Source organism: Microtus oregoni, unplaced genomic scaffold, assembly GCF_018167655.1.
Source record: "Microtus oregoni isolate MIOR12 unplaced genomic scaffold, Mior012 000008F_ref0000371, whole genome shotgun sequence".
Taxonomy (NCBI): domain Eukaryota; kingdom Metazoa; phylum Chordata; class Mammalia; order Rodentia; family Cricetidae; genus Microtus; species Microtus oregoni.
This window is the reverse complement of record NW_024543067.1, coordinates 2,480,194-2,503,052: the sequence shown is the minus strand read 5'-3', so window position 1 is coordinate 2,503,052 and position 22,859 is coordinate 2,480,194. Positions and strand designations below refer to the sequence as shown.

General features: G+C 40.3%; 1 non-coding gene across 1 annotated transcript; it reads right to left on the bottom strand.

Moving 5' to 3' along the window:
* Positions 1–21,702: 21,702 nt before the first annotated feature.
* LOC121452055 lies at positions 21,703–21,807 on the bottom strand. The gene has a single exon (XR_005974791.1). It is a non-coding gene; the product is annotated as a U6 spliceosomal RNA (small nuclear RNA).
* Between the last annotated feature and the right edge of the window lie 1,052 nt (positions 21,808–22,859).

Here is a 22,859-nt window from a genome sequence, read left to right as displayed (position 1 = left end):
GAGAACTGCAAATGGTTTGCTAATGAACAATTCCTGTAAAATAGCTATCAACAAAGAAATATGAGCACCGCGAGACTCTAATCTGGTATTTAGACAGTTCTTCAGCCTCAGAGCTTCTTAATATCAAAGGCAATCGTCCATTTCCTACCCACTCACAAACTCCTACCTGCCGAGAGACTAAAGTTTAGATGCAAAGTAGTCAGTGTTTCTCTAAGAGACCCTCATGCAGTTTTACCGCAGGATTAAAGAGACAATATGGATAACCATGTGTGAATATGTCAAGAGTAACTGAGCAAAGCTAACAGTGACTCGTTAGCTTCAGGGTTGACATTGGAGTAAACTGAGGCAGAATTCTCTATGCACTTCGGGAACAGATTGAAAGTGTATCAGAAATGATGTACTTACACAGCAAAGTAAGAGAGATGGGCATTTGCTATCAACAACCCACTTCTGTGGCATAGCTTGGCTGACTAGACCTTGAACTTGTCCTAGAAGTTGATAAACAGTTGTGGGAAGTTTCTTTGTGAAACTCCCCTCAATCTGGGACCCACAGAACCCTATTAGAAATGGATACTGGCCATTCAAATGAAAGTCCACTGTGGTCAACTAAACCATGCTTCCCACAGAAGGCTCAAGTTCAAGGCTTGGTGTCCGCTGCTAGTGTCACTATAAAGGGGTGGTCAGAACATGAGGGCTTGGACTTAATGACTCAATCCTTTAGGGATTCCTCACTTGACAGTGGGTTCTAGGACACTGTGAACCTTCGGAGGTAGGTTTACTTGGAGGAAGTTGTTACCAGGAGCATCCCTTGCAAGGGTAATCGTTGCCAGTGGATTTGATCGGTTTCTCAGCTTCCTTGCTGCACAGCCTTCACCATATGCTTCTGCCTCATCACAGGCCCAAAGTTATGAAGCCAGCCTACCAAGGGCTGGAATAATGGGTTCATGAATGAACCCAGGAGCTGAAATAAATGTCCCTCTTTCAAACATTTTTCTCAGGTAGCTGTAACAGTGAGCAAATTGTACAGTTTAGTTTTAATTTCTAAAATCCTCACTTTAGTGTAAACCAGGTTGCTTTGCTCTTAGCTTTCCACCGTCTAAAAATTATACACCGGCTCAACAGCTCACAATGTACGCCTAAAGTTAATATTCATTTTTCTAGTTGTGCGGAGACAAAATCATAATTATTTTTAAAAGTTCATTGCTTAGAGTCTGTGCTTCTAGGGTTTCGTTGCTTTTGAGACACATCAGCAGTACTGCCGCTCTTCTCCCCCAGTTCTGCGATCTTGAGTCCTGAGGTGACTGAAGCAGATGGTTTAAGGCAGGTCTACTTTGTTCTTTATTCCACATGACTGAACATGGGGTAGTAATGTGTACTGACAGAATGATAAGAGCACTGTGGGCTAGACATCTATCAAAATCTTTAGGTGGGGATTCACAGGTTCTCTCTCTCTCTCTCTCTCTCTCTCTCTCTCTCACATACACACACACACACACACACACACACACACACACACACACACATTCAGTCTCCCAGTTCCCCTCTCTGTCTCTCAGTGGTCATGCTGTAATTTTATCATCATAATGTACTTGCTAACGTTAGTAGTGGTTTCAGATTCCTTTCAGCAATTACTTGGGACTCTCTTCAATATTCTCTCTCTGATCTCCTCTCTACCTCTTTGTTCCCAGCTTGTCTCTGCTTCTCCTGACCTTTGAATTGGAGTCGTTTTATCTAGCGTTGATCCCCTTTGTGATAAGTTGTAGCTTAGACAGATGAGAGCTCTTTTCATTGAGGTAGAGATTGTTCCTGGAGATCAGATTCATTCAGCACCTCGGACAGATAAACAGAAGCAGGGTTTGGGCTCTGAGGGGAGTTCCAGTCTCAGCACCAGACACTCCCAAGAGAGGAAGTCAGGCCCATGTGATAGAAATAGGGGCTCTTCTTACATCTTCTGAAGATGGAGGGGGGGGGGGGTCTTCCATAATAAGTCTATAGCCAGACTGTCTGATTTCCATGCAGGAGGCAGGAAACACTGTAAGCAGGATGTGGGACTGCCAACACCCCTTTTGATATAAGCTCTCTTTTCAAGTGAGCAAACTCAGAAGTGTGTTAGCTAGGAACTCAGTCTCAGAAGGGCATGCGTCAGTATCTGTGCAAGCTGGAAAGGCTGGTGTGAATAGCGGGCTGAATTTTAGCATCCCGTTCTTGCAGAAAGGGATGCCTCTCCACCTTTGCCCTCCAGAGCTCACTTTCTGGCACTAAGTTTTGGCTAGTCCACAGTCAGTGCCTGTCTTTCAGAAGCACAAGGATTAGCCAATGGATTGGGGCTTCAGTGGGTTGTGTTGAAGATACTCCCAGCACAATGGATACTGATATGCAAAGAACTGTTTGTGCTGCAACATCAGGACCAATGTTCTCAATATTCTATCTGGAGATGTGTAATGATAGTATCAAGGGATTAGGAGTTAGACAGACCCCTAACAAGCAGACAGACAGGAAGGAAGAGGGGCCATGAACAGATAGCAAAACCAGCAAACTTCCTGCTTTTTCCTCAGCTTCTTCCTTATACTTCTGATGAAAGACAAAGACCTACAGGCTCATTTTTTTTTTTTCTAGCAGTACAGGTCCCTTGTAGAGCACAGTTAATAAAAACCCAGAGAGTTAACCTGAAGATATGAAAAGTAACCACTGGCTCTTACCTAGACCTCAGTCCAAAAATGGCGATTCTAACTCCAGAAATCTCAGAATGAGACTGTGACTGAGAGCTGTCTCCTCCCATTTTATAATCCTCTTTAGGGCTGATATTAAAGGCATGTACCACTGGGGTTAAAGGCATTCAGTGCCCAGTTTCTATGGCAACTCGTGTGGCTATTGAGATTAAAGGTTCTTGTTACCAGTACCTGGTCTGTAAGGCTGACCTGTGTGTCTGTTTTACTCTTAGATCTTCAGGCAGTCTTTATTTATTAAAATAAAATAGAAATGCCACTACAGCCCTGCCTGTGGATCAGTGTGAGGAGTTCATGGCTAGATCCAGACTGATTTACTCCCTGTCTTTGTCCAAACTGACTTGGCATAAATGAATGGAGGAAGAACCTCAGAGATCCTTAAAACACTGCTCTACAGAGGGTCTTTCTCTGTGTGCTCACTGTGTGTGTTTCTTCAGCCCTAATAAAAGCCTTTTTTAGGTGGCTGATTCTGTCTGCTGTGTCTGAGATTTTCTCTGACGCCCTGTGCAGAATTTGAGATTTCCCTGCCTTTTAATTCTTTAACTGGTGGAGAAAATGAACCTGATCAAGACCGTTAACTGTTAACAGTGTGAGCACAGGAAACCAGAGTAGGTGAAGGAAACGTATTATACCTCATTTGTAGGTTTTGGTTTTAGTTAAGCCTCATGTTTCTATCATCAGATAATAGGATACTTCTGAGGATGTGAAAGCCCAGGGAAGAAGAAATCTGCCCCCAAAGGCTGCAAATGTAACAAGTTTTTCCCTTTTATTTAATTTTCTTTTTTTCTTTTAGTTCCAAACTGTAGCATGCCAAGAAACATTGGTCAAATGCCAAGAATAAAATTCAGTATATAGTTCTTGCTATGAAAAATGAAAGTCTGAAAATGAAGGCAAAATACTTCTCCGCTCTCTCCTTTAGATCTCGGTGCTGTGAAAACACAGTAGGTCCCCTTCACATATACTGGTTGTGGCTGTTTGCCACCATGTAAGTGTAAATTCTCATTGTTTCCAACTAAATTATTTGATATTTTTTTACTCATCAGCATAATTTCCCATCTTTCTGTTTGAATTACTTTCTATTGTCACCTTCATAAGCAAACGTCTACGTTTTTGGGGGGTGTATTAGTGTTCTGTCTCCCTACACAGCCTTTGTGCATTACTTATATGCAGTACCATCAGAGGCCAAAAGAGGGCACCTGATCTCCTAAAACTGGAGTGAGAGATGGCTGTTAGCTGCCATGAGGGTGCTGGGAGTTGAGCTGAGCTTATAGAAGAGCAGTCAGTGTTCCTAATGATTTTCTCCATCTCTCCAGGCCCCTCAACATTTGTATTTTTGAAGGGCACAACTCAAACAAAAGAAAACAGAGACGCTGGTATCAGTCAGCTGAGAGCAGCTTCGGAAACGTTTAGTTTTCAGTAAGGACAAACAGCGTGTGGCCCTTTTCCTGATTAAATGGTAGGAGGTAAAACAGTCAGCACATGACCCTAATGAAAGGGTTAGGTGAGTCAGGGAAATGCCAGAGTCTGCAACAGTAAAGCCTCAAAGTTATCGGTGCCCGCCTATTTCAAGACTTCTTGTTATGCAGAATTAATAAAACCTAATTAACTTAGGTTTTTCTAACCTTTTAATGTTTTGCATTATTAAGAACTGAATCCAGAGATTCATGCGTTTTAGCAAATACTATACCACAGTCCATACCCCTAGCTCTCATTTTAGTTTTTTTTTTTTGAGCGAGGTGTTTTATTTTTTGCTGCCAGTTTGACTCTCACCTAATATACTTTGGGTAATGGAAACTTTGAAAATACCAAATATGAAGACATCATTTCTCTCTCTGTTAAGATCCCAGCAGGAGACAGAATTCATCCCTCAATTCAAACAAAGAAAATTTAATGAAGGGGCACCCAAAGAAAAGAAGGAGAAGAAAACAACATTCCCACTTAAAACAAATGAACAGGAAAAGAAACTAGTGAGGGTTGAAACTACAGGCAAGGGGGATGCAGGCCCACCTGCTCTCCAGAGAGGCACAGCCAGGCAGAGGACAAAAAGGAAACAGAGAAGGAGAAAGAAGAAAAATCTGTACTGTCTCTCCTCCCGGAGAGCCTCTGCCTGGGCTGCCAGGATTCAAGCACAGTTGGAACCCTTGAGTAGGAAATGAGGTACAGGAAATCCACTTGCCTCAATCTTTCAGGGAGGGAGCAGGAAAGAGAAAGGCAGGGGAGAACTGGAGGAGGAGGGAAAATGAGAAACCATCAGCGCATCCTCCTGGAAAACTGGGTTCCATCTCCTTTCTTCTCAGTTACTGCTGATAGCACGCAGGCAGGCTCAGGCTTCTCTCCGATGTCACATGCCTCTTGCATGCAATGCTCATAACTACAGCTAATTTAATCATGCATTGGAAATTAGCTGCAACCAAAGAGTCTACAGGTGAAGTGTGTGTGTGTGTGTGTGTCGTGACAGCACAAACCAAGAAGCTGCAGCTTGGAAACAGCTTGCACTGCAATCGTGCAATAGTTATAGTTATGAGTAGCAGGTCATAACTGTATCTTAGACACACCCGGATTTTCATTCAACAATGATGAAAAATATTGCTTAAACACAGCTAGAAGGTTGTGAAGGAACTCTGAGTCTTTATTCCTAAAATGAATAGAACCAAACTATCAATTACAGGAGTCTGAGAACTAGACAAAATCTTGATCATAAAATATAAATTACAGGCTAGAAATTAATAAAAACGGTGTCTGGCAGTGATGGCACACACCATTAATCCCAGCAGCAAAGAAGGTGATGGATTTCTGTGAGTTCAAGGCCAGCCTTGTCTGCAATGTGAATTCTAGGACTAGGGCTACACAGATAAAACATGCTTCAACTCCCACCCCCCCCCCTGGAAAAAGCAACAAAAACTCTTGAAAATCTTTATAATGAATATGGTAGTTACATTGGAAAAAAAGACTATATGTGGGTGATAGCCAACATTTTAGTGTACTTCTGACATGTGAATGTGTGAAAAAAGTTTTATTTTCCTCTTCCCTCCCCTCCAGTTCCCTCCCTCTTCCCTGCCTCCTACCCTCCCTCTCTTCCTTCCTTCTTTCGCCTGCTTGCCTTCTTGCTTATTCTGCTTTCAATGAACATTCTTAGTTTCTTGTAGTACTAGTGGAAACATGAAGAAATATAATATTTCCAAAAGGAACACTTGACCTAAGTTCGGGTCAGAAAAGGATTTAATGACTAGAGACTACAGTGAACTTTGCTGATGATGCGGAAGTGATCTGTGAGAAGGGGAAGCATACAGAGCATTCACAATGATGACGATGGGGGAAACACATGCTCCGCTCTTAAAATCTACACATATCTAAGCACGTCAAGAAAACAGGGTAGACGGCCAAGGCTCGCATGCGTGGAGGAATGGAGAACTCAGAAGGGTTCCTATGGTTTGCCAAAGAGTGTGGGTGCAGAGGTACACTTACTAGAATCAGTATATAATTTACAATTCAACGGTGGAAACTTTTGGGATGAAGAGATGGCACTGCTAGTAATTGCTCTGGAGAAAAGTTGCAAGTCAAGAGAATTCTGGAAAGGTAAATGTCTATTAAGACTATCACAATCCGTGTCTAGCTTTGTATCAAAAAAAAAATGATTTTACCTTGGTTTCTGCTGTCCCTATCACTTTGGCTGGCTCTTGAGAATCTATTCCTCATGCTGGATTGCCTTGCCCAGACTTAATACATGGGGAGGTACTTGGTCTTATGGCAGCTTGGTATGCCATGCTTTGTTAATACCAATGGGAGGACTGAACATAAACATAGGGGAAGTGGATTGTGGGGGACAGAGAAGGAAATGGAAGAAGAGGAGGGAGGAGAAACTGTGGTCAGGATGTAAAATAAATAAAGTTCATTTTTAAAAGCATAAGAAAACTATAAAATATGAAGGGGGAAAGAAAGGAAGGAAGGAAGAAAGAAGGAAAGAAAGAGAGAAGGAAAGAAAGAAAGAAGGAGGTTGTGCACCTGTCTCTGAGTCAGCATTTCAAACCTATTATAAAGTTACTATATAATCACCAAAATGCAAAATGATGAAATAATGATAGCTGAGGACAGAGGCTCTGAGAATTCCAAAAGTAGGAGACCGAACCACTTCCAGACACAAGGCATATTTTATTTGTTTTTATTTAATTTCATTCTTGTTGGTTTTTTAAATTGATTTTATTGTGTTCTACATTTTTCTCTGCTGCCCTCTCTGCCTCTCCTCTCCCCTTCAACCCTCTCCCAAGGTCCCCATGCTCTCAATTTACTCAGGAGATCTTGTCTTTTTCTACTTCCCTTGTAGATTAGATCTGTGTTTTTACACCCCAATCACAGTTTCACCTCCTTCCTCTCCTCACAGCCCACCCTCCAACCCCATCCACTCTTCCTCCTCTGTTTCTCTTCTGAAAAGGGCAGGCCTCTCAGGGAAATCAACCAGCCACGGTATATCAAATTACAGAGAGACCAGGCACCTCCACTTCTATTAAGACTGGACAGGCAACCCAGTCAGAGGAAAGGGTCCCCAAAGCAGGCACCAGAGTCAGAGACAGCCCTTGCTCCCACTATTAGGAGTCCCACAAGAAGACCGAGCTACACAACTGTAACATATACGAAGCATACTTCTTACTCAAATGTATAAACATGCTGGCAGGATATGGATGTTGTATTTATAAATTTTAATCAATTTAGCAATTGGTTCATTTACTCACAGAATATTTACTGTGTCTGCATACCACATTACTATACAATGTGAGAAGGCTGGAAACAGACTCTTCTCCATGACTTAACTCAGGAAACACAATGTACATGGGCTAAATTGAAATTACTTGGTGTGAGTAAGAAGGAATCACAAAACACGCAACAAAACTGCTTAGGCGTTTATTAGAGGGGTCGTGTACAGGCCTGGGGAATCGGTGTGGAGAGAGAGAGAGAGAGAGAGAGAGAGAGAGAGGACACATCCAGCTTTTTCAAAGCTGCCTAGCACCTGCGCACAGGGGGCGTTGACGTGGCTAGAACATAAGCAGATGACGCAGATGATGGGGCTCACGCATGCGTGCAAAGGGCTTAGCTGAGTCAGAGTGGATGTAACCACGCATGCACGCACATAGGTCACGCGAGGACCCCTTTTACATTCAGGCACTTCTGCCTGGGGGCTTGTCTACACGTGCATGGCTCTAGAACTGGGAAGTGCAGCCTTATTTGTGGCTGAACAATTACAAAATGTAAACACACTCTTGTGAGAACACAACAGGGAAGCTGATCCCACATGGAGACGCTTTATTCAAGTCAGTGCTCTGCAACACTGAAGCCGGCAAACTGTAAATTCTGGTATCTCCTGGCAGCATGAGAACGAAGAAGAGACACATCCTTTGTGTCAGGATCAAAGCTAACAGGCGGGCTCTGCCATGAAGGGCTGGACACAGTCGCCTAGTGGGATGTGGGAGTTCTTTAGCAATTGGAAGAGTGTCCAGAGAGTGAGAGCAGACATGATTAGGACTTGGGCTGCTGATCAAAGAAGAGATAGAAATGGAGGTAAGAAAAAGCTATACTTTTTTTTTGAGATAGAACTCAAAAGGCTGCAGATCTATAAAGGAAGCTCTGTAAGCAACCACATTGAGGGAGATGCTTCTGGGAGGTGCAAGTATGTTATCTCCATAAAGTAACTGTTCTTCCCATCTCCGTCCCGTGCCTTCAAGTACATCGGCTTCCTGAGGAGGTGGGCCTCTGGACGGGAGATTGGCAGGTTCAATTGGGTTAGTGTTGCCAATTGCCTTGTCAAAGAAAGAAGCACGTTCTACATCTAAGAGCTCTGATCCTTGGCACACTAAGGACCGAGAGGAATGATCTGTACAATAGACATTTCCACCTCAAGGAAACTGGAATGTGCCATTCCTTAAGACCTAGAACTTGTTATATTCCCATATATTTTCTTCTTTTTCCTTTTTTAAACTTCCTTTTTATTTATTTTTTTGTGTTTTTGGCACCAGACATCTCAATCCTATTCATTTCCCATTGATTTTTCTATCTTTGATTTCTTACCTTTGTTCTCCTTGATGATCAATTAAGAAGCATGCTATATTCCCTGGAAACACGGATTAGTGATTGTGTAGTATGTAGCTGTTCCTAATAAAGCTCAGCATAAGAGATGCTCTGGGTTCATAGAGCTTCTCCCATGCCCTTTGGCTCTTTATCCTCCCCAGCCAAAAATTAAAAAGAAAAACAGGTGTACATTTTCCCAACACTAAACTTACTTTTAGAACGTCAAACAGGTATTCCTATTAGGCAGCCTGATTAGAAGCTCATGATTAGTCTATTCTTAAGTGTATGTTCTAGGTGTTTACGGTTTTGGGACAACTAAGGATAAAAAAGTAAACAGAAGAAGTTGAATAATTGTTTAGCCATTTTTCATGGCTCCAAATATCTCATCTATAACAGGATTACACTGGATGCTGACAATTTAACGAAAATAAATAGGCATTGACCCAGCCCCGAAGGATTCATGGTCTAGTGGAGAATAGAGTTATAAACTATGGTACCCCAAGACTCTTCTGTGTGCTGAGATAAAAATCAGAGAAGCGTGGAGAGATAATGAAGCACACGGACGTGTGAGATGCACATTCTGAGCAAGCACATCACTTACAGCCCGAGCCACGTTAAGTGCGTCTTCATCCTTAGGAAGTTTACTTTTCTTTATGCATTCTGTCTTCTTGTCTAACAAGGGAGTAATATTATTCCTATTTGCTTTCTCCTTTTTCTTAGCTCTTCTCTTTTGTCATTTCGTTAAAAATTCCATGCAATGTCTTTCAATCATATTCACTTTCCCTCCTCCAACTTTCCCCTCACACATAAATTGGTACTTTTATTTTCTTCTTTTAATTAAACATTTTTCATATATTTTGATTATGTGTCCCTCCACCCATAACTCTTCCCAGATCCTCTTACCTTCCTATCTGTACATGCAACTTCTCTCTTAAGAAAACACACACACAACAAAAATCCGAAAAGAGAAACAAAACAGTAAGACAAAAATGTTACAACAAAATAAAGAGGGCACTCATAAACCAAAACTGTGCGGCCACGCTCCTCCTGGACATGAGACCTGCCTTGAGTGCAATTGACATGCCACTGTCTCTCCACTGGGAGAAAACTGATATTCCCTTTGCCACCAGGTATCAGTTGCAAATAGCTTCTTGGTTAGGGGTGAAACCTGTGTCCGTTTCCCCCTCTTAGTGCTGGGACTCAATCTGAACTGAATGTGGCCAGGTCCTGTGTTCCTTGTCGCAGTCTCTGTAAGTTTATCTTATTTGTTTTCTATTTAACTGCATCTTGGGTCCATTGTTATTAACGCAGACAAACTAATGTCTCATGACAACAGCGAGACATTCTTACTAGATATTTCTTTAGTAGCTGTCTGGAAGGATTTCCTACAGGAAGGTACCTCTGAGATGACTCAGGGAATAATAATGAAGAACATTTCCAGACTAGGGTGACTGTGCTTGCAAGAAAGAACATTGTGGGAACACATCAGGATAAAGATGACTGGGAAATAGAAATGGCTATTTCTATTTACAGAGCTCATATCTTCTGGTGGAAGGTAGAAGATGCATTATTGATGGGGAAGATAACGTTGGAAGACACACAGAGGCTAGGTGATGCTTAGTTCTTTGTGACATGCAGAGAGATTTGGGCTTGAACCATGATGTGATACAGAAATGGAGAGATATATTCACTGGAGTCATGTGGAAAAGTTATATTCAGGCAATTGCACAATGAGACAGGAAGAAATGGGCAACCAGGAAAGCAGTTCAAAGGCAGCTGTAACAGTTCCGATAATGAATAGTAATGTTCTGAACTTAGCTATGGGAGGAGGGAAAGTCAAGATACTAAAGATGTTAGACAGTACACTACTTGGGATTTAGTAATTCATTGCACTTGTCAGGTGATTAAGAACTAAAAGTGTAGGCTGACTCAGAGAAATGTCTGCAATATGAAAGAAAAGGATTCTTCCAGACAACTTAAGGGGTGACAGTTCCAATTACTGCTGTCATTTGTTTGCACCATACTTATCCCCAGATGAATAACCGTTTTTCTCATTGTGCAAGAATGTACCTGATTGAAGCCAGGCTAGCACGTTATTGATTCTTAAAGGACAGTAGTTAATGCTGGGCTTAGCAATTCACAAAAGTTAATGCAAGAAACAGACAAATTTCAACCAACAATTACAATGAAGTGAAAGGAAGCTGGTTGAAGGGAATCTGCCTCCAGAATGGACTTCAAGTTCATCTTTACATTCAGAGATTCATTGCTTTGTGGCCTTTTCAGTAAGAGACTTTAATCCTACATGCAACCAGCATTATGGAATTTAGTTAGATCGTTTCGTTAATTCCAGAATGGAGAAGTTCTTTTATACAGCTACCACTTGCTACATGTGTTTTGAAGCAGAACACTAAAAGATAGCATACTCAGCTTTGTATGAAAAACCTTAACATCAGGCTGGGAAAGCCTCCAACCATCCCAGAGGAGTGACCTGTGATTACAGTTTTGACGAGTTTAAGTCTCTACCTGTGCTAATCTTCTTCTATGCACATTTGTTCTTCTTTTTAGAAAACTTGTCACTATTGAATTACTATCAAGGAAACAACCAGCTAGAACCAGTGAGTATGTCATTTGATTTGGGGATAGAGGGGTAGAGGGAAAGTGGTGTTAACCTACCCTTAAGTTTAGATATAGCTTGCTTTAAGGAGCATCCAAAGTAAAATTTTGAATCTACAAAAATGCTGTGAGATGCTAAGAGACATAATTTGAAAATAGCATCAAAGGAAAAGAGTAAAATAAAATGATAAGAGTACTGGCGATTGTAGGTATAACTGAGGTAAAGTTAATTAAGAAGAAAAATTGCATAATAAATTATAACAAGCTCTAGTATTATAGAATATATGAAAATCAAAAAATATTATTGATTGTATGAAAAGTTGACTAGAAATATGCCAAGCTAAGGCCAGGCATTCATAAGTAGTAATAAGTCTCTGTGTGAATTTATTTGGGAGTTAGGTGGTAGCCTCCCCCCCCCACACACACACAAAGAATAAAGAGTAAACAACAAACAGCAACAGATCTTACTGCTGAAGACATCACATACTGGAAAAGTCAAGTTGATATCAGCCTGGAAATTTCATATGCACTGGTTAGTTTTAGAGGTGCTGGAAAGCTCTATTTATGACAGTTGGAAAAAATATTCAATAATCATACCTACCTGTGAGCCTTGTCAGCTGCAGTAATAACAAGCCTAACAGTATATGCCCAGTGGTGCAATAGTGGCACAAAATATCATGTGTGTAACCAACCACTTCATGATTTGATTCAAGGTCTGATCCATGAATGGAACCCATGCCTGGAACCATTACCTGGGCCAAGAACCCATGACTAAATGGGTCCAAAGTTAAAGGAAAACCCAATGCTATTATTCTGCAAATAGTAGTAAACTAAGGTTTCATACCCATAGACTAGAGCATCTTTCAACCTTCAAAGAGAATCTTTTTTCAGCAGATAGTAGTTAACACAACGACCCACAATTGGGCATCCTGTGGAGAGTAAGAAAGTGTGACATTCTCAGTTTTACATGTGATGTCTGGATTACAACCTTTTCCCCAAAGCTCAGGTATTATAGTAGAAGAGGGGTGGAAAGATTGTAAGAGTCAGAGGCAGTAGCCACCTGCAGAGAAACACTATTTGTTTTACATATCAGGGCCATTTCACACAGGAAGTCAAAGCAAGTGTGACTACATCATGCATGAGAAGTGTACCAAACCAAGCCAGCTTAAATCCCAACATGGACTGAGAAGGGGCTCATGCAGTCCCACAGTCCTAGCTGAACAGTAACTGGTAATTGATGGTTGCTATAGGAGGAAGAATAAGTTTTCTTTTGGGATGTGGCCTCTACATGGCTCCAATAAATAAATGGTCCTACACCAATGCACTTAAGCGCAGCACGAACTGGACTTAGTTGGATTTATAAAGGAAAGAAAAACTTATAAAAAGTTATGAAGGAAAAGTGGCGATGATAGGGGAAGATTGTAGGGAAGAAAATAGGGTGTGGGTTTGATCAAAATCTTATGTGGGTTAAGCGTATCAATAAAAAAATCAGGAAGAGATGTGTGGAAATTACTTTCACACATAATGTTATTTAACTCTTAATTGTTTTTTTTTTTGGGGGGGGTTGTACTTGTTGGCACCATGGTGTAATGATTACTGCTCTGAACTTGGATTGTTAATTTCATGGCTGGAAAGTGAGAAGGAGAGCATCTCAATATAGTAGAAATATTTTCTAAAGATTTTATTTTTATTTGTGAGTTTTGTTTGTGTGCACACACACATGTGTGTAAGCACACATCCACACTATCATGTCTGCATACTCTCAAAAGCAAGAAAAGAGTATCAGACCTCTGGACTGTAGTTGCAAGTGATTCTGAGCTGCAGGAAAGGGGAACTGAACTTGGGTCATACAGAAGGGCGAGACGTGTGCTCAGCCACTGAGGCATCTTCAGTCCCTTGTTTGAAATATGTCATATAGGGCAATCCCAAAGAATAACAACTCAGTTACTTTATTAAAGAATATGCTCTGCCGATGTTTTCTTATCCCTGAACCTTTACACATTCCTTGTTTTTGCCTCTTTGTGGGGGGCACTCTTAACCCTTGGAGTGGAGGGAAGAATCTTACAAAATTCAGGGATGAAAGACTTGCCACATTGCATGTATTCCAATGATTATTGGTGGAAATTTTACTGTTCTTGAATATGTTAGCAATTTAATATATTATTGCTGTAATAAGGAAGATCAAAACTTCTGTTATTGATAATAAACTGATACATATTGAACATCTACTAGGTATGAGATATTCAGATGAACTCTTTATACATTACACTAGTTATCAAAAATTCATTATGAGTCAGGCAATGGTGGCGCATGCCTTTAATCTTAGCACTTGGGAGCCAGGGGCAGGTGGATCTCAGTGAGTTTGAGGCCAGTCTGGTCTATAAAGCAAGTTCCAGGATAACCAGGACTGCTACACCAAGAAACCCTCTCTCTAGCACAACCCCCTCAAAAACCAAAACTTCATTATGAGCTGTCAGCATGATTCATTGTTTCAGATGTGCATCTTTTCCATACCTTAACTTATTAGCATTTTCACCAGCCTCACACTAAATAGCACCCTGCAATTATATTAAAAAAACATGTTTTTTTATTATACTTAAAGTTGCACTATGTACAAATGATAACATCTTAGATTATATAAAACACACGATAGTTAATTTCGCAAGTGAAGAGTTAGTGAGATTAGCAGCGTTCACAGGGCCATATTAAAGGGAAGTGAGAGACTCCGTTACCCCTACTACTGGAGAATACTGTTCTCTTCCATCTCGTTGTACATCAACTATCTATGCCATCTTGGATTAGCGCGAATTTTCTGTGTTTTTTTCAATAGGTAATGATTTTGATAATCTTCCTTCCATCAGATTGGGAATGTCTTATCCTGTTAATTATGCCAATAACAAAGGTGCATTGAGTGCCTGTGTATATAGGGTTTGTAAGAACACATACTAAAGAGGTTTCTCAGCAGGAAATAAAACGCCCCTTCCCACATAGATCAATGGTTTATGTCATTTAGCTGGAAATGCATTTTCCCCTTTTTCTTTGAGGTACCTATGATTTTTAAAAGCTAAATAAGACTATCGATTGTCAGCTTTCTGGCGCAGGGACTTCAGACTAGGAATGCAGTCCTCAGGGCAGAGAGCACCCCTTTCTCCAGGGCTCTGAGAGGACAGAAGTTCAATACTGGCAATGGCTGGCATTCAGTTGCAGAACTGTGTGTGTAATAAATTTAGTAGAAAGTTACTTTCCTTCTGGACAAAGTCAATTAGCTAACAGATGGTCAGCGAATTACCAAGCAAATTGAGAATGGGCTAGGATGAGCTACAGGTGACAGATTGCACTGTCAAGTCATCTCACCTGAAATGTGCAGTTTATCTAGAGAATTTATACATAAGGGTTTATATTGCTTGCTTACATAAAATAGGCTTCTTTTGGGTTCGCAAACCCTTAGTAGACTGCATGGAATGGAACTCACAAAGGCCTGACTGATAAAACACTTGCTCACTCTCCTTTCGACTTGGGGAGTCAGGTTCGGGAGAAGGTTTAATTTCAATTATAGTTCCCTGACATCTGCAAGGACAGAAAGTTAGCCAGGAGAGAGTTGAGTAAGTGCTGGGCGCATTGTTTAGTGATGCAGGCTCATTCGATCACAATGGTCCTATCAGTCTGTGTTTATATAGTCGCGATTTTATGCTTCTGTAAGTGTGTCTGCTATTACTCCCCGCCAGCCGTGTGTGAATATTTAAAATCCAAACAGCTGCTGCTTTGTTGAAGAGATGGCGGCAAGTTGATCCACAGAGTATAAAACCAGCAGTGATGTGTTCTGAATTAATATTCCACCAACAACAACTGGCGTGTCACTGCCAAGATTGTAAATTTGAAACTTTCTGAGACTTCTGCTTTCAATTTCCTAACAAGCTTAGTGTCGCTGTAATGTGGGACCCATGGATTAGAATATCTCCAGGAAATCCCACGCAGGGCGTGGAAGCTAGGGCAACTACAGGAGCCCTGGTGCCGGAGATGAGACTTATCCGCAGTTCTTGCCTCACAGTTGAATCTAGTATGTGCGCCCTCTGGTACTTAGTTTCTTTCTCTTTTCTTTTCTTTTCTTTTCTTTCTTTTCTTTCTTTTTTTTTTTTTTTGTTTTGTTTTTCGAGACAGGGTTTCTCTGTAGCTTTGGAGCCTGTCCTGGAACTCGCTCTATATCTGTATATTGTTACGGACAAAGAGGGAAAGCTATTGAGAAGTCAGCAAATGAACTCTTGTTCTACCGTGTCCTGTCTGAGTTTTAGTGGATTGTTGATCAACGAATCTTCAGTTCTTACAAAATCATGGCGAATGCCTGAGGATGGAGCTCTGCCTTCTACCAGTTAATATCACATCGTGATTCTTTGCTTTATCATCCTAAAAGATAAAGGTGTCTATGTTTTGCTGTTTTGAACAAATGACTTAATATACAACTAGTGTATTTGGAAGGGGAGTGTTACTACAATTTTAGGGTGAAGCCCTCAGCCATGGAAGCCCCAATAGCTAAGTTCTACCAGCTGTTCCAATGTGTCAAGCAAGGGATGAGTCATGATGAAAAACAGAGAGGAGATGTAATTCTTGTGGCTACACTGGGAAGAATATAGGGGTCTAGTGACCCCCATGTCTGCCTTTAGGGTACCAATGTGAGGTTTCGGTAGCAATAGAAAGGAACCGGGCAAAGGACATAATCAAGCTGCCACAGACAGGGTAAGTCATATTGATTGTTGTTTCAGTTCCTTCTGCAGGGTTTGCAAAGAAGGTCCTTATTGTTATCCCTTGAGGCGACAAGCAGAATTGATTGTTGGAGATGGAGAGGATCCCTTCTGCTCAGGTGCAATGGCTTTCATCTGGAAGACGGCATAGCCTTCAAAGTTTTGCTCTTTCTGGAATCCAGAATGACTGCAGGATGACACTGACCTATCCTTGTGCCTTCTTCAGTCTTGAAGGTCTAGGTTAAGAGTTATTATTTTATTTTATTCTTATTAAGAACAATTTGTTTCTCAGTGCCTGTCATGATTGTTTATTGAAAAAGACACTTGCAGCCGAAACCATACACAGAAAGGAATTCTGTGTTGTGTGAGTTTTCTTTTTCCAATCAGAGTCAAAAGATTTTTGTGCTTCAGAAAACATTCTGTGGTTTATTTTGTTTTTGGTAATTTTTAAAAATTTTGTGTGTATGGTTGTTTTGGTTCTACACGCATCTGTGTGTATTTCCATGCGCACACATCTTCAGGCACCACGGACAGAATTGGATTACCGAGTCATTGTTCCAGATCCCTTCTCTGGTTTATTTTAGATGACAAAAGGTAATCACATTATTCAACTCTAGGGTCTTCTCTGTATTGGAAGATCCAATTTCAAACTTATTTGGCACCATAATGGGCTAACCCTTTCTGTGTCGCTGATGATCTAACTGACCTCCCATCCCTGCTTAGTTTTTCGTGACTTAGGTCGTTAATGAACTTGCTGTCTAAGCCCTTAGAACGGCCAGAGCTTTGGCAGCACGGCTAGTATGAGTTTGAATGACAGACCTTCAGTGTGGTTCCTGTACAGGATATAGAATTCTCTAAATTACTCTGTAAGAAGGTGGCACTGCACTTGAGTCTGTGAAGGGAAAAGCCACATGCCTTAGCGGACAACTGAAATGAGAAACGCACAGATTGGACAATTTTAAGGGTTTTACTCTAGGTGAGACTTCACTACCCAACTAAGGTGCATTAGCATATCAGAAAAGGCGTGAGGAAGATATTGAGAACAATTCTAGACAATTTGATACACTTCTTAAAGAAAAATATATACACTATTTATATTTGCATATATATTAGTATATATATTAGATAGTAGGCAAAGTATCTACTTATATCACTAATTCTCTGAAATGGAAGACCATATAACACTCCCAGTTATTCAAACTCAAACTTATAGTAATGACTTTGTCTTCCCTTTATTTTCCAGCTTTCAAGCTATTCTGTAGCAAACATATCACCTTTTCATATTCTGTTCACTGTGGCCACCTTGTCCTAAACTTGAATCGGCTCTTTACTAGATCATTGTCTTCATCTTTCCACTACTATCTGAAATATTTTATTTTCCATACTGTATCTAAAGCTGCCCTGCAAATTAAAGCCATAGTTATTTTTGATAAAATTCTGTACTACGAATTCCTCAACTATAGTTCAAATTTTGTTTTTTCTACCACTCTCTCATATACTTTCAGTCCAGTTGTCGTGATAAAAACTATCCACTGGTTCAGAAACAAGTGCACTTTACATACTCTTTCCCTCCAATATTTTTCTACACATACCTTCCTTTTATTTCATTCAGGGCCTTGCTCCATTGTCACCTGCATGGAGACTGTCACTGAATGCCTTATCTAAACACTACAGCTGTTTTATCTCTGTTCCCCTTTGTTATTCAATTTTTAAAATAGTAATATTATTTACATATTTTGCTGATCTCCCCTTTCTATCTCTCTCCCTCCTTTGTTTATTTCTTGTCCTTGATCAGAAAGTAAACTCCAAAAAGAAAGAAACTTTGAGTGTGTCAGAGAACAGCTAAGCTGTTGCAAGCTATTAGGAAGAGTATAAAGAGGAAGAAATCCCGTATAAGTGGGGCAGAAAGGGAGGAATAAAAAGATGCTATACTATGAGTCTGTACTGTGTTTTGCAGGCAGTTCTGAAGTATACTATGTGTGGACGTGTGCATATGCTCAGATATTTCAACCCAGTTACCTCTACCTATTACTGAAACCAATCCAGTGAAGTTCCATGAATCACTGTGGTTGTTTGAATAGGTATGGTCCCCATAGACTTGAATGCTTGAATGCTTGGCCTATAGGGAGTGGCACTATTAAACGGTGTTGCTTTGTTGGAGTGGGTGCTGCCTTGTTGGAGGAAGTCACTATGGGGGTTGACTTCGAGGTCTCATATATGCTCAAGCTACACCTGGTGTGGGAGAGTTCACTTTCTGCGCTTGTGGATCAAGATGTAGAACTCTCAGCTCCTTCTCCAGTACCATGTCTGTCTGCATACTTCTGCCTTGATGGTAATAGACTAAACCTCTCAAACTGTAAGCCTGTCCCAATTAAATGTTTTTAAAAGAGTTGCCATTGTCATGATGTCTCTTCACAACAGTAGAAATCCTAACTAAGACACTCATTATAACTGTAGTTTGTATATGGCACTAGAGGACAGCATTTATAACAATATTTTTTCTTTAAAAGCAACATGTAATTTTTTTTTTTTTTTTTTTTTTTGGTTTTTCGAGACAGGGTTTCTCTGTAGCTTTGATGCCCGTCCTGGAACTAGCTTTTGTAGACCAGGCTGGCCTCGAACTCCCAGAGATCCACCTACTTCTGCCTCCCAAGTGCTGGGATTAAAGGCGTGTGCCACCACTGCCCAGCCGCAACCATGTAATTTTAATATCAAAATCATGCAGATGCTGGGAAGCCAGAACAGGAGTAAACAGTTCTAGACAGCACAGTCCTATTAATAATTGAAAGCCTCTTTTGCTGTGTTTGACCTTCTTGCATACTTTTCCTGCAGTTAAGATACTATCGCTTACTGTTAAGAAGTAGCTAGTACCTGGAGCACAATAATTTTGCCTTTCAACTCTGGCTTTCTTCCTTACCCATGATTTCTGATTCCTGAGAATACCTATCTCTTCTTACCTTGACATTTGTAGAAAATGACGAGAATTGAATTTAGACTCATTCTCAATTGCTACAAGCTCTGTTCTTTGGTGTTTTAAGCATTATCTTACCAGATACTCCCAAATTTGTTTAGAAAACCTACTGATTTAGTCTGGAAATGCCAATCATGGCAAATAATAACAGTTTATTCTGAGGATGCAGGATTGATTAGTTTTTCTGGCATTATGTTTTAGTAATCCTTGTTCCATATTTATTCATCATTAATAAAATGCCAACATGGACCTAAAAACATCTGGGATAAAATAATAGTGAAAAGTAGAGGTTAGAGGTAAGTGGGAGCACAGGACAGAAGAAGTGGGTCTTATTAAACAGCCATGTTCCAACCTCCAATTGCAAGCCTGTAAAATACAAAAGTCTGCAGGGACACCTAGCACATTGGAGAAACAATGGCAAGAGAAAAGAAACAAGCACCGTTCAAGGGATCTTAGAAGAGGACATCAAATGAACAAGAAATATTTCCATTTCTTTTCAAGGCAAAAGGACTATTAACTTGACAAATGGCTAGTGCACAGCTGTGCTGTTGATCACACGTATTTATAGTGTCTGAAAGATGTGGGATGACAAAGAGAAATAGGCAAGTTTGGAGCTCTGGTTAGCAAAACAGAGAGGAAACTAAATGAAAAATTGACGTGAAACTTTCCGGAATAATGAGGAGTAAAGAACCACTAGCCCTTTGACATCCCCGAACTCCACCGTTTTTGAATGTTAAAATCAAGAGTTAAAGTTAAGAATACTGCTAGCATTGATCATTTCCAGTGGATCATTCCTAATTCTAAGAACTGAAGTCCATTAGAAAGCATCATGCCAAATGCTTCTGATGAATACTTCTGCAAACTTAAAATATCTTTCTTTAGGCTCGAGTTAGGGGAGATAAGATAAGAGAAAATGGGTTAGAGGATCCTAGAAATGGGGAAATTAATAGTGCTAGCCTGTGTCAAGTTCTGAGACAGAAGTGAGTGCAGACACACAGCGGATAGACCATACATCGCAGGAAATCATATCACATCATTAGCATAAAATGAATTCCAGAAGGAGAGGAAAGGGACTTAATGTTGACTTGTATTCTTTAGTAGCATAGATACAGTTCAAAAACTTCTCAGCAAGATCCTTGATTATGCCCTGACATTTTATATGGTCTCATGTAATTTTCAATCACCATTACTCATGGGCTCAGGATATTATGGAGGACCTCTCTCCTTTGCAAAGATGAGGAAAGATCTCACTCTTCATGTGATGGCTGAAGGAACATGTCATCTACATAATGTTGCTGTTTTCCTCAATTAAACACAGAGTGCTCCATAAATGGTGTGATGATTTACATTACTATTTATTTCAATATAATTGTATTGTACTCACTTATATTTTATTTGTTCTTAGGAAAAAAATTACCAGAGGAAGCATTATTTAAGTGGGGAATGCAAGAGTAGGCGGAAACCAAACTTTGTAGGGTCTTGTAAGTGGGGTGAGTTACTATAGAAACACCAAGAAGCAGGTAGCAAAACAGGGTTGTATTAAGGGAAATGACTAGGCAGTAAATAGGAAGGAGCCGTGGAACACTTGGTTAGCTTTAGGAACATGACATGAAGTGAGTGGGTGCGTGTCAAATGTTGTTCAGTCTGAGGGAGTTTCAGGTAATCTTTCGGCTGGCACTAAAGCCCACAGGAAAGGGTGGTCTCCATTGGTACAGTGGAGAAGGATCCATCTGGGGTGTGGCATGTGCGTGGTCTTCCCCTACGCTGCTGGAGCCTTCCCAAAGACCTAAAAGCAGCAGAGTTAGGTGACTGTGTACTAAACCCCTAAAGTTATGAGGACTACGAATTTTCTTCAACATCATTTATCTGAGGGAGCTGCCACAGCGCAGGGAATCCTAGCACAGAACAAAAGGCAAAAAGCAAACATTCATTAGCAAGCCACATTGATCAGTTCAAAAAACTAAAGTATTTTAGGATCAGAATGAGATCTGCTTCAATCTTCTGTAGTTGCGTACACAGTATTTAAAATGTTTTTTTCCATGAGAAAAATATTTTTGTTATATTTAAATATGTTTATTTGTGCACGTTCCCTCCCCCCCAGTAGATGAAGAATAAGGGCTGTCTCTTCTTGTTTTTTAAAAATCATTTATTTAGTTTTTGAGATTATAACATAATTGTCATTTCTCTCTTCCCTCTCCTCTTTTTAAACCTTCCCATTTACTGTACCTTACTCTCTTTTGAATTCATGGTCTGTTTATTCATAGATTGTTGTTACTACACATATCTATATGTATATACATATATATTCCTAAATACATAATTGGACTCTGCTCAGTGGGCACAATCTTACTTGTATGCATGTTTACAAGGCTGGCCATTGAGGATTCGATAACCAATTGGCGTGCTCTTCTTTTCTAAAAACTGTTTCTCCTGTTCTCAGCACTCCTTAATTGTTGGCAGTACTTTGTGTAAATTTGAGATCTCGTGGGCTCTTCCAAATTTGCTTTATGACAGTTGTCCTTTTCTCAGCTCATGTTGAGACCGTCATAGCGATGAGACGCTCCGAGTGTAGCTTCTGACATTGCTATGAGGCACAATCTAAAATATAGAATGCTTCATGGACTTGCATGTCATCATTGCAAAGGGGTCATGCTAATCTTCTCTATACTGCTCCAATATTAATTAGTACATGCACCACTGAAGTGAGCCAAAAATATCTTTAGAATTACAGTGATCTGCTCACTGACAGGGTCTCCACTAAAATAATATCCGAAACGTTTTTTTCTGTAGTAGTTAGTGGTTGGTAAATTACTATCAACGCATATCTGTAGTCTAAATACTATTTTTACAATAAATACCGTGTATTTAAAATGCTGATAATGCTGGAGCTGGAGAGATGGCACAGCAGTTAAGAGCACTGGCTGCTCTTCCAGAGATCCTGGATTCAGATCTCAGCCCCCACACGGTGTCTTTCAACTGTCCTTCACTCCAGTTCCAAGGAATGTGATATCTTCTTTTGGCTCTGTGGGCACTAAGCATGCACATGTCACACAAACATTCATTTAGGCATGACACACATACATATGATGTAAAATAAATAAATCTAAAAATTTTAATAGTGAGGTGGGATGAAGGTTCAATGGTTAAAACCTACCCATGCAAGCAAGAGGATTTGAGATCAGATACCCAGAACCCACATGAATGTTGGTCATGTGTCTTTAATTCCAACATACAGAAGACAGATACAGATGACCCCCCAGAACAAGCTGGCTGGACAAACTAGCTGTGTAGGAAAACCCGTAAAGACATTGCCTCAGTGAATGGTTGTTAATCTAGGCCTCCATGTGTAGGAACCTTTACACTCCTGTGCATTCACACACCAGTGACCACAGATACACACAGCCCATCACACACATGTGCATATGAGGGAAAGAAAATATTAATATTTTCTGACTCAATAATGCCACCGTCATGCGAACTTCCAAAGAAATACTTATTTCTAAGAAATGAAAACCAACCTGTGGTTGGTAGTTAGACAGCAAGATTACTGTAATAACATAATTTTATAAACAACAGCACACCCAACCAAGGTGAGTTAGAAGCTATTATAAATTTATTATTACCAACGTCATTATCATAGCTATTAATAATAGTGTAGAATGATAATTATTACCATGTAATTTGCTAAAAATAGAGAATAACTGCAACGGTATGTTTAATGGCTTAAAATGAAAGGGTCAATTATAGATGAGATGA